Source organism: Coffea arabica, chromosome 9e (genome assembly GCF_036785885.1).
Source record: "Coffea arabica cultivar ET-39 chromosome 9e, Coffea Arabica ET-39 HiFi, whole genome shotgun sequence".
Lineage (NCBI taxonomy): Eukaryota > Viridiplantae > Streptophyta > Magnoliopsida > Gentianales > Rubiaceae > Coffea > Coffea arabica.
Window position 1 is genome coordinate 7,034,997 of NC_092327.1, and position 8,081 is coordinate 7,043,077.

General features: G+C 34.0%; 1 pseudogene; it reads right to left on the reverse strand.

Annotated features, from left to right (window-relative positions):
• Positions 1-4,653: 4,653 nt before the first annotated feature.
• LOC113727198 (probable dolichyl-diphosphooligosaccharide--protein glycosyltransferase subunit 3B) lies at positions 4,654-7,647 on the reverse strand (annotated as a pseudogene).
• Between the last annotated feature and the right edge of the window lie 434 nt (positions 7,648-8,081).

The window sequence follows — 8,081 nt, forward strand, 5'->3', positions numbered from 1 at the left end:
TACCTTAATTAGTCATCTTCTTCTCTCGAGAACGTCACCGTATTATTTTCGTTGTCTTCTTAAATGCAACATAAAACAATTCCTTATGTTGTAGAGCGAGCTTTATAATCCGCTGCTCAACACCAGAATACAGATATATTTCTCTAAAATCTAACTTTCTTTATTGAGCGTTTTGCTCCCACTTTGTTTTCCTAGGTATCGAATTAACGTTATTTCTTCAAACTTTTCAATAAATTTTGACTGGTTGGTAATATATATACCTCTAGATATAGCTGAACTTAGTAACGACTATATAGAGCTACTACTATTAAAATGGATAAAGCAATGATTTAAGTTCTAATAATTCTAGCAAAATTTATGAACGCTACAAAAAATACGTTAGAGACTACACGATTCAAACTTAGGCCATGAACATTGGAATTCTAGCAATCTGAACCCAGAGATGGCGATATTTCATTTATCAATTGAGATTCATAGATCAAATGCTGTAATCTAATCTTCTCAAACCTTTTCATTCACTAATGTCTTTCTAAGCAAACTTTCCTTTTCCCTTTTTTTTTTTGTTTTGGGTATAATATTTTGTGTTGTGATGTCATTGGTTCAGCTATATCTAGAGGTGGCAAAATGGGTGGGATATATGAGATTTGCTTAGATTTTAAATGGGATCGAGTAATATGATATTTTAGTCCCAACTTTACCCATATGTGTTTTGGAACTAATTTGAGTGGAAATAGTTTGGGATGAGTTTAGATTGATCCCACGGTTCCCACCCAATACCCAATTCTATTTCTTGTATTCTTTTTTCTTTTAATTCTGTTTTATTTTTTATAGGACTTTGATATTTTTATTTATTAAATTTCTTTTAGTCGTATTGTGAATTTATATTTTCTTGAATTCTTTTTCCCTCAAATTTTCTATGTATATATATTTTAATCTTTGATTTCCAATGTTGCTAAATTTCAGTTAAGGAAAAAAATAAGTCCTATCAAAACTTAAAAGGACTTGTATTTATGAGTATAAAGTAGTATTTGAAACTACGAGCCATCATAAAACTACTAAAATCGAACAAAGTATTTTCTAATAAGATTATAGATTAATGACTTCCATAGTACCCCCAATATTTATTTTGATCAGTATTCTACTACAAAAGGAGTTCAAAACCATTCACAGACCTAAAACATCCCCTAGTAGCCCGTTTTAGGCCCTCTTTCGGCCTAACTGCACAACCATTGAATTTCCGTCTCAAAACAAGAAGTTTCTTTCGACATTTTTCAAAAAGCACTCTAAATTGAGACTGGCAGCAGAATTTTTACAAAAAAAGGGGAAAAAACTAATTTCTAAGGGACAAAAGAGCTTTGGAAACTAGATGGGGAATTTTAAGCATAATTACAAGAAAAAAATTGAAGGACCTAACTGGAAGAATAAAAATGGTTCACTTGAATCATTAAAAGATATACAACAATTGATGGGTAAATTTTTGGTAAAATCTTTGGGCCTCAGTGGGTACCCAATTATTTTCCAAAAATTCCCATCAATTGATGGGTATAGATGGGATTAGTTTAATTTCAAACCCAACCTCCATCCCATCCAAAAGTCTCTTTGAAGGTAGCCCATTGAAATTTGGAACAAATTACCATCTCTAGTATCTAGTTGACACTTTAAGATGAGACTCAAGAGCTTTACTTTTTTTTTTTTGGTCAAAACTCAAGAGCTTTACTTGAGTACACATAACACACCGTTCATCACTACAAGAATTTTGGTCTTCAATGACAACTACTTTTCGTCACAAAAAAGCAAAAAGTCGTCACTGATGACTTTTATTGACAACATTTCGGTTGTCACAGAGTCGTCACTGAATCTCCGTCGGTAAAAGTATACAGTGACGACTTTAAAGTCGTCAGTGAATAAAAACTTTTTTATGACAAGATATGTTGTCAATAAAAGCTACAAATTTAGTGACGACATGCTTTCTTGTCAATGATGCATGAAGCAACATAGTCAGTATATATATTAATTAGTGACAACTTTGTTGTCAATAAACCCCTTATCAACTGTGACAACAACTTCTTATCAATGAATAGTTTTGATTCAGTGACAACAACAATTGTCAATAAAGACAGCCTGCTTGAGAAATGCTACTCATTTACAACACCTTGCAATGTGTAGTTTGATGATTTTCCTACTACAATAATATCTAAAAAATGAAAACATCAGCAATGTTTAATAAATAACAAACGTAGACACCCGTTACAATAGGAAATGCCATAATAACATATTAAATATTCAAATGTCATAAATAAGTGCAACATCACACTACAAATAGTTTGATAAGTTTCAATAGAGCAAATTTTGCCATATAAGTCAAGGCTACACTAAAAAACAATTCCAAGTCCCAAAACATTTTCCGTGCTACCGAAACATTTTCTAAACTTAAGATAGCACTATAACCATAGTTTTTGAGTCGACACGTAAGCCGTACTGCTAATCTTCCAAACCTCTAAAATGAGCAATATATCTGCAATAAAATAGTAAAGTTATTAGTAGATGATAGAAAAATTAAAACAAGGAAAATTAGTTAAGGAGTCACCAAAAAATAAAGTGAATCATTTGTTTTAAGTCTCATCTAGATAGTGGCTATACAAAGAGTAGAAAAAGAGACATTATATGGGTAGTTCGGAAACAGAGTCTACTAGAGGATGGAAGTTTAATAACATTCATTAAGAGCCAAGGATTATATGGGCAGAATTGTTCCACTTCTTTATTTTAATATTAAGATGTCAAAGGACAGCAACAAACGATTCCACATTTATGAGAAACAACTTTGCAAACTTCACTGTGTTTTAGACCAAAAGTAGTCTTTGAAGCTTTGAATGTCATAGGATTTCATATATCTAAAAATATGTAACTATACATAAGGTCTAATAAACAAGAAAAAGCAGCCTCATCACCTACCAAGCACTTTTGAGGCTTGATACTACAAGTTAATATTGTCACCTACCAAGCACTTTTGAAGGATACTAATTTGTCCATTACTTGAGACATGAATCCAACTACTGTCTACAAGAATAGTGAAATCAGCATATACAGCAACAAGATAAAAAGCAAGTCCAAGCACCGTACACATGATTGCAAGTTGGCTAATTGAAGAGACAAATTGGATATCCTAATAGCTGGAAGCTATAAGAGCTACACCTAGAGCCAAAAAGTCAAACTTTATCCGAGTCCATGTTAATAGTAACCTATGGACTTATTGCCAGAATAATTACTTTTAAGACTCCAACAGTGGCAGGGGGAGAGAAAGTGCTACTACAAGAAGCAGAAACATATTCAAAACTATCATCTTTTAACTAAAGTGAGTTAGCAACTAGTGTTCATTAAGCACATTTGTCAACATCATAATTATGCAGACACAATACTTTGGTTAGGATACACAGGAATGTCAAAGCCATTATTTACAAGTGACAAATCACATACAACAAATTGTAGTGACCAAACTTGTAATTCATTGTTTGAAAACCACAAATTGATTACCAAAAAACATGAAACAGTAATCATTTTCAAGATTTTTGAGACTTTAGGCAGGCAAAAGCAAGCCCTGAGTCTTAAATACGTTTGGAATTTTTTTAATCTAGTTTTTCATTTTCTTGCCTGTACTCTGCTACCAATGGAACGCATTGCAAATTCCAGTAGTTCAAAGAAGTAGTACAACATACATGACTAATTTGTGTTGTGACATCTGCCAAAGATTGTCTTCATGACACGATTTTGTGCATTGACAGAATGATTTAGACTCATGCAGGACATATTTGCTTCATTTCGAATGTCTTTCCCTTGTTTTTCTGTCTTTAGTTTAGATAGAATCAGGATATCAACTAGCTTCACACTCAATTTTGTATCGCAAGTGGAGATTCTTCACCAAGATTCTACTCATTCTAAAGCACTTACCAAAAGATACTTCATATGAATTAAATATACATCATCAAAGCAGCCATTCAATCGAATTACTTGCCGTATGGGAAGTTTCTACTTCAATTTTAGCAGAGTCAATAGCACTTCAGAATGGATATTGCTTCAGAAAAATTAACACAGTAGAAGCAGAAAATGCAATAAACTTTAGAGATTCTTATGCAACCCAGCAAGTATTAACCATAAAACAGATAGAAGGCATTCATTCAAATTACTTGCTGCATGGGAAGTTTCTCCTTCAATTTTAATAGAGTCAATAGCACTTCAGAACAGAAATTGCTTCAGAAAAATTTGCACAGTAGAAGCAGGAAATGCAATAAACTTCAGAGGTTTTTACGCAACTCAACAAGTATTAACTGCACAACAGATAGAAATGAGACGTAATGTCAAAGTACTTACCACTTTCAACTCCATCAATCCATCAAATGGCTGATAAGTTGCTATTCCACTAATACTCATGTCCTGTCCCAATATTGATTCCTTGGCATTCTCTGCTAGCCATTCTTGAACCAAATCTAGTGACAACTGGTACAATAAACAAAAAAAAATCTTACAAGTAATTACACTCCATCCTTAAACTTAAAATCAGCATATAAACAAAAGCGAACATTTAAGTGCAACTATATATTGTTATTAATGAAAAATTCTGATTCAATGATAACTCTTTATCACCATGAAAATTGAAAATTTTCCTACAACAATTATATCTATAAATGGAAAAAAATGACAATGATTTATAATTAGCAAATGAATGCATCCATTGCATTACGAAATGTCAAAATATCATATAAGCATTCAAATATCATAATGAAGTTCAACAACACCCTATAGCCAAGGTTGCCAAATTTGTCAAATCTGGGACAACTTTTAAGAAGAAAGCCAAGAAGATCCGGACCAAAGTTACCTTCCATCGTCCTAAGACATTGAAAAAGGACGGGAACCCGAAGTACCCACGCATCAGTGCTCCTCCTAGGAATAAGTTGGACCATTATCAGATTCTCAAATATCATTTGACTACTGAATCTGCCATGAAAAAGATTGAAGATAACAATACCATGGTATTCATAGTTGACATCCGTGCTGATAAGAAGAAAATCAAAGATGCAGTGAAGAAGATGTACGACATACAGATCAAGAAAGTGAACACTTTGATCAGGCCTGATGGAACAAAGAAAGCATATGTTCGGTTGACTCCAGACTACGATGCTTTGGATGTGGCAAACAAGATTGGAATAATATAAACGAATTTAGTCATTGTTTTGTTCCGATAAAAGATACTGTCTTTTAAGTGTGACAATTTGCTAGGCTGTTTTGTCGTGAAAAAAAAATACCAAATTTCAACACAAGGGGGAATTTTTAACATCAAACAAAATTTCACTAAACCTTGCCATTTCCCAATTTCACTATATCTCTTGTAGTTCGGTTGCTTAGCTAAAATTTGCAATCCAATAAGAACCTCAATAATTAAAGCTGGACATTCAAAATCAGCCACAAAGAAAATCAAAATCAGGCCCAAACTAATGCACCAAATTAGCTCAAGAAATAAGTACTGCTATTAAACTTCAGCCTCAAAGGAATAATATAGCAAGTTGATAAGGCAACAAGCACTACTATAACAAGTACTGATATAAGTACTGCTATGAACAATTTAACCAGTTGATAAGACGATAAGCACAACACTAAAGGAAAAGCAACTTCAGTTCACTTGCTTAGCTAAAACATTCAAATAAACTAAACTAAACTAAACCAAAACAATCCAAACTAATGCACCACAGAGGATACAAGGTGTCAAGTATGATAACCAAAGTAATGTCGATCATGATATAAGGTGTCAAGTAGGAGCAATGTGTACCAACATAACTAGAATGTTTCTTTGCCATTTAAAAGCAAAAAACAACTTTCTTGTTCTAGATCTCTGAAATTACTTTTGCTGTTTGTCATGGTGTATTAATTCCATAGAAAACCAGCACCCCTTAATATTGTATTCCAATCAAACTAGTAAGTTAGGCAAGTGGCGGGACATTGCAAAACATTCACAATGAAATTTACTTCAAGAATGGCACCAAAAATGGGAACCATTCATGTGAAAAGAAAAGGTATTACCTCAAGGAATGCCTTCAAAACCCACATAAAAGTTAGTATTATTACTCCGTTAACAGAAAATCCAACCTACATCCAGCAAAAAGTTTGTGATTATATAGTATAAAATAATGCTATATGGAGAACAAACTACCATGTAAGACATGAAACTACCATGTAAGACATGAAACTTAAATTCCAGGAAAGCAAGCAAAACAGATTTTACAAAGAACTTATTCTTACTCGAACTAGAAAACTACCATAAAGATCACCGTTGTGCAAGTTGATTGAGAATTACTTATATCACAAATAATATAGCAGTATCCTCTTGCACTAAGCTCTAGCACTCAAGCATCATCCTCTCTAGTCTAATTACTGAGTACGTAGTATAGCCTTTTAAAATGTTATGGAATTGTGAATCAAATTCTTCCAACTCCTGAAGAAACACCCACTACCAACTGCAAATGCCAACTTATAGCTCTAATTACATGATTCAATTTTTTTAGCAACAGTTGCAAATACAGAATATGAGCACAAAAGCAAAATAAAAGGTACATTGTTAATTTACACCAAAAATAAAACGTCAATTTCCTTATCTGAAACACTAACAAAAACTAACACGGTAGAACAAACTAAAATCAAGAAACCAGAAATGCGACAAGAATGCCAACAAAAATCATCTGAACAGCCCAGGAGGAAATAAACATCACCAACCTCTGAGCATTCCTATTCCTCACATAGACAATAACATGAGTAACAAAAGCTAGCAACAATCCCACCACAGTGTACAAGAACCCAACCGCGAACCCTTTAGCTCCCAATTGCATCCCGGACCCCCTGATAAAAGAAAACCAACTTCCCAGGGTCATTCCTATCAACCAAAAACATGGGTATTTTCCTAATTATGTTATGCATTGAACCGGAGACACTGAAAAAGTAGACAAAAATCTCTCCGGTCATCCAAATACTCTTATTGTGCAAAAGGGTGTTCCCATAAATCACTTTTTTCACCAAGAATGGAGCCGAAATCAGAATAACAGCAATGAGAAACATCAATTGCTTCTTAGAAATCAAAGAGGGGCGATCAATTGGCCCAATGCTCAGCTTCGTTTTGGCCTTGACAAATTCAGCCATGGATTCGGCGAGCCTCGAGAAATCTGATGCATTTATCTGGACGGAGTCTTTCTTAACATCGGTGTGGGGCAGAGAATTTACTCCGAAAAGGGCGAAAAAGGACTGAAATTCTTGAAATTCGATGTCGAAGAAGAAGAGTTTTGAGTGAGAAGTTGGAGGGTTGTTGGCTAAAAAGGATTTAGAGACGAGGGAGAACTCGGATTTGAGAGAAGGGAGGGAGAGTTCGGGTTTGGAGTGGAGTTGTTGGGCGTCGAAGAAGACGAGGAAAGTACAGGGACGATGAGTTGGAATGGATAGAATCCGTTTGAGGGAATCAGTGAGATGGATAACGCCGCCTTTGGGGGACTGGGATTAGAGGGATTCGAGCTGCAAGAGCAAATCCGAACTGGGGTCTTGAGAATTGGTGGAGATCGGGAGGAGGGTGATGAGGAAGAGGATGATGAAGATTGGGGCTTTTGTGAAGGCCATTTTGCAACCTACTATAAGTTAATGTCTGTCTAAATTCTTTTTTGGGCGAAAAGGAAAAAAATTGGTGGTAAAAAAATGGTGGGAAAACGAAAACTTTTCCTGATGAATTGACGTGGGCAAAAGTAGAAAAATATGTTTAAAGTAGCAGTGCCTTTTGAAGGATATTTGCCTGACGAATTGCCTTTTAATGCTATAGTATTATTCTTTATTTTTTAGCAAAAAATAAAAATTTTCATCAACATAGGTGGCAAAATTTGTTAATTTCATATAATTGAAAATGTATTTTTATAATTTGCTAATATTTTATACTAATTTCTTATAATTGCAGCACTAAAGAACATCATGTAATTGAAAATAACGAAAGTCAAATTCTATGGTTATAACAGACTTTCATTAAAAATAATCAAATGCTATTAATAAGACATTATTGTTAA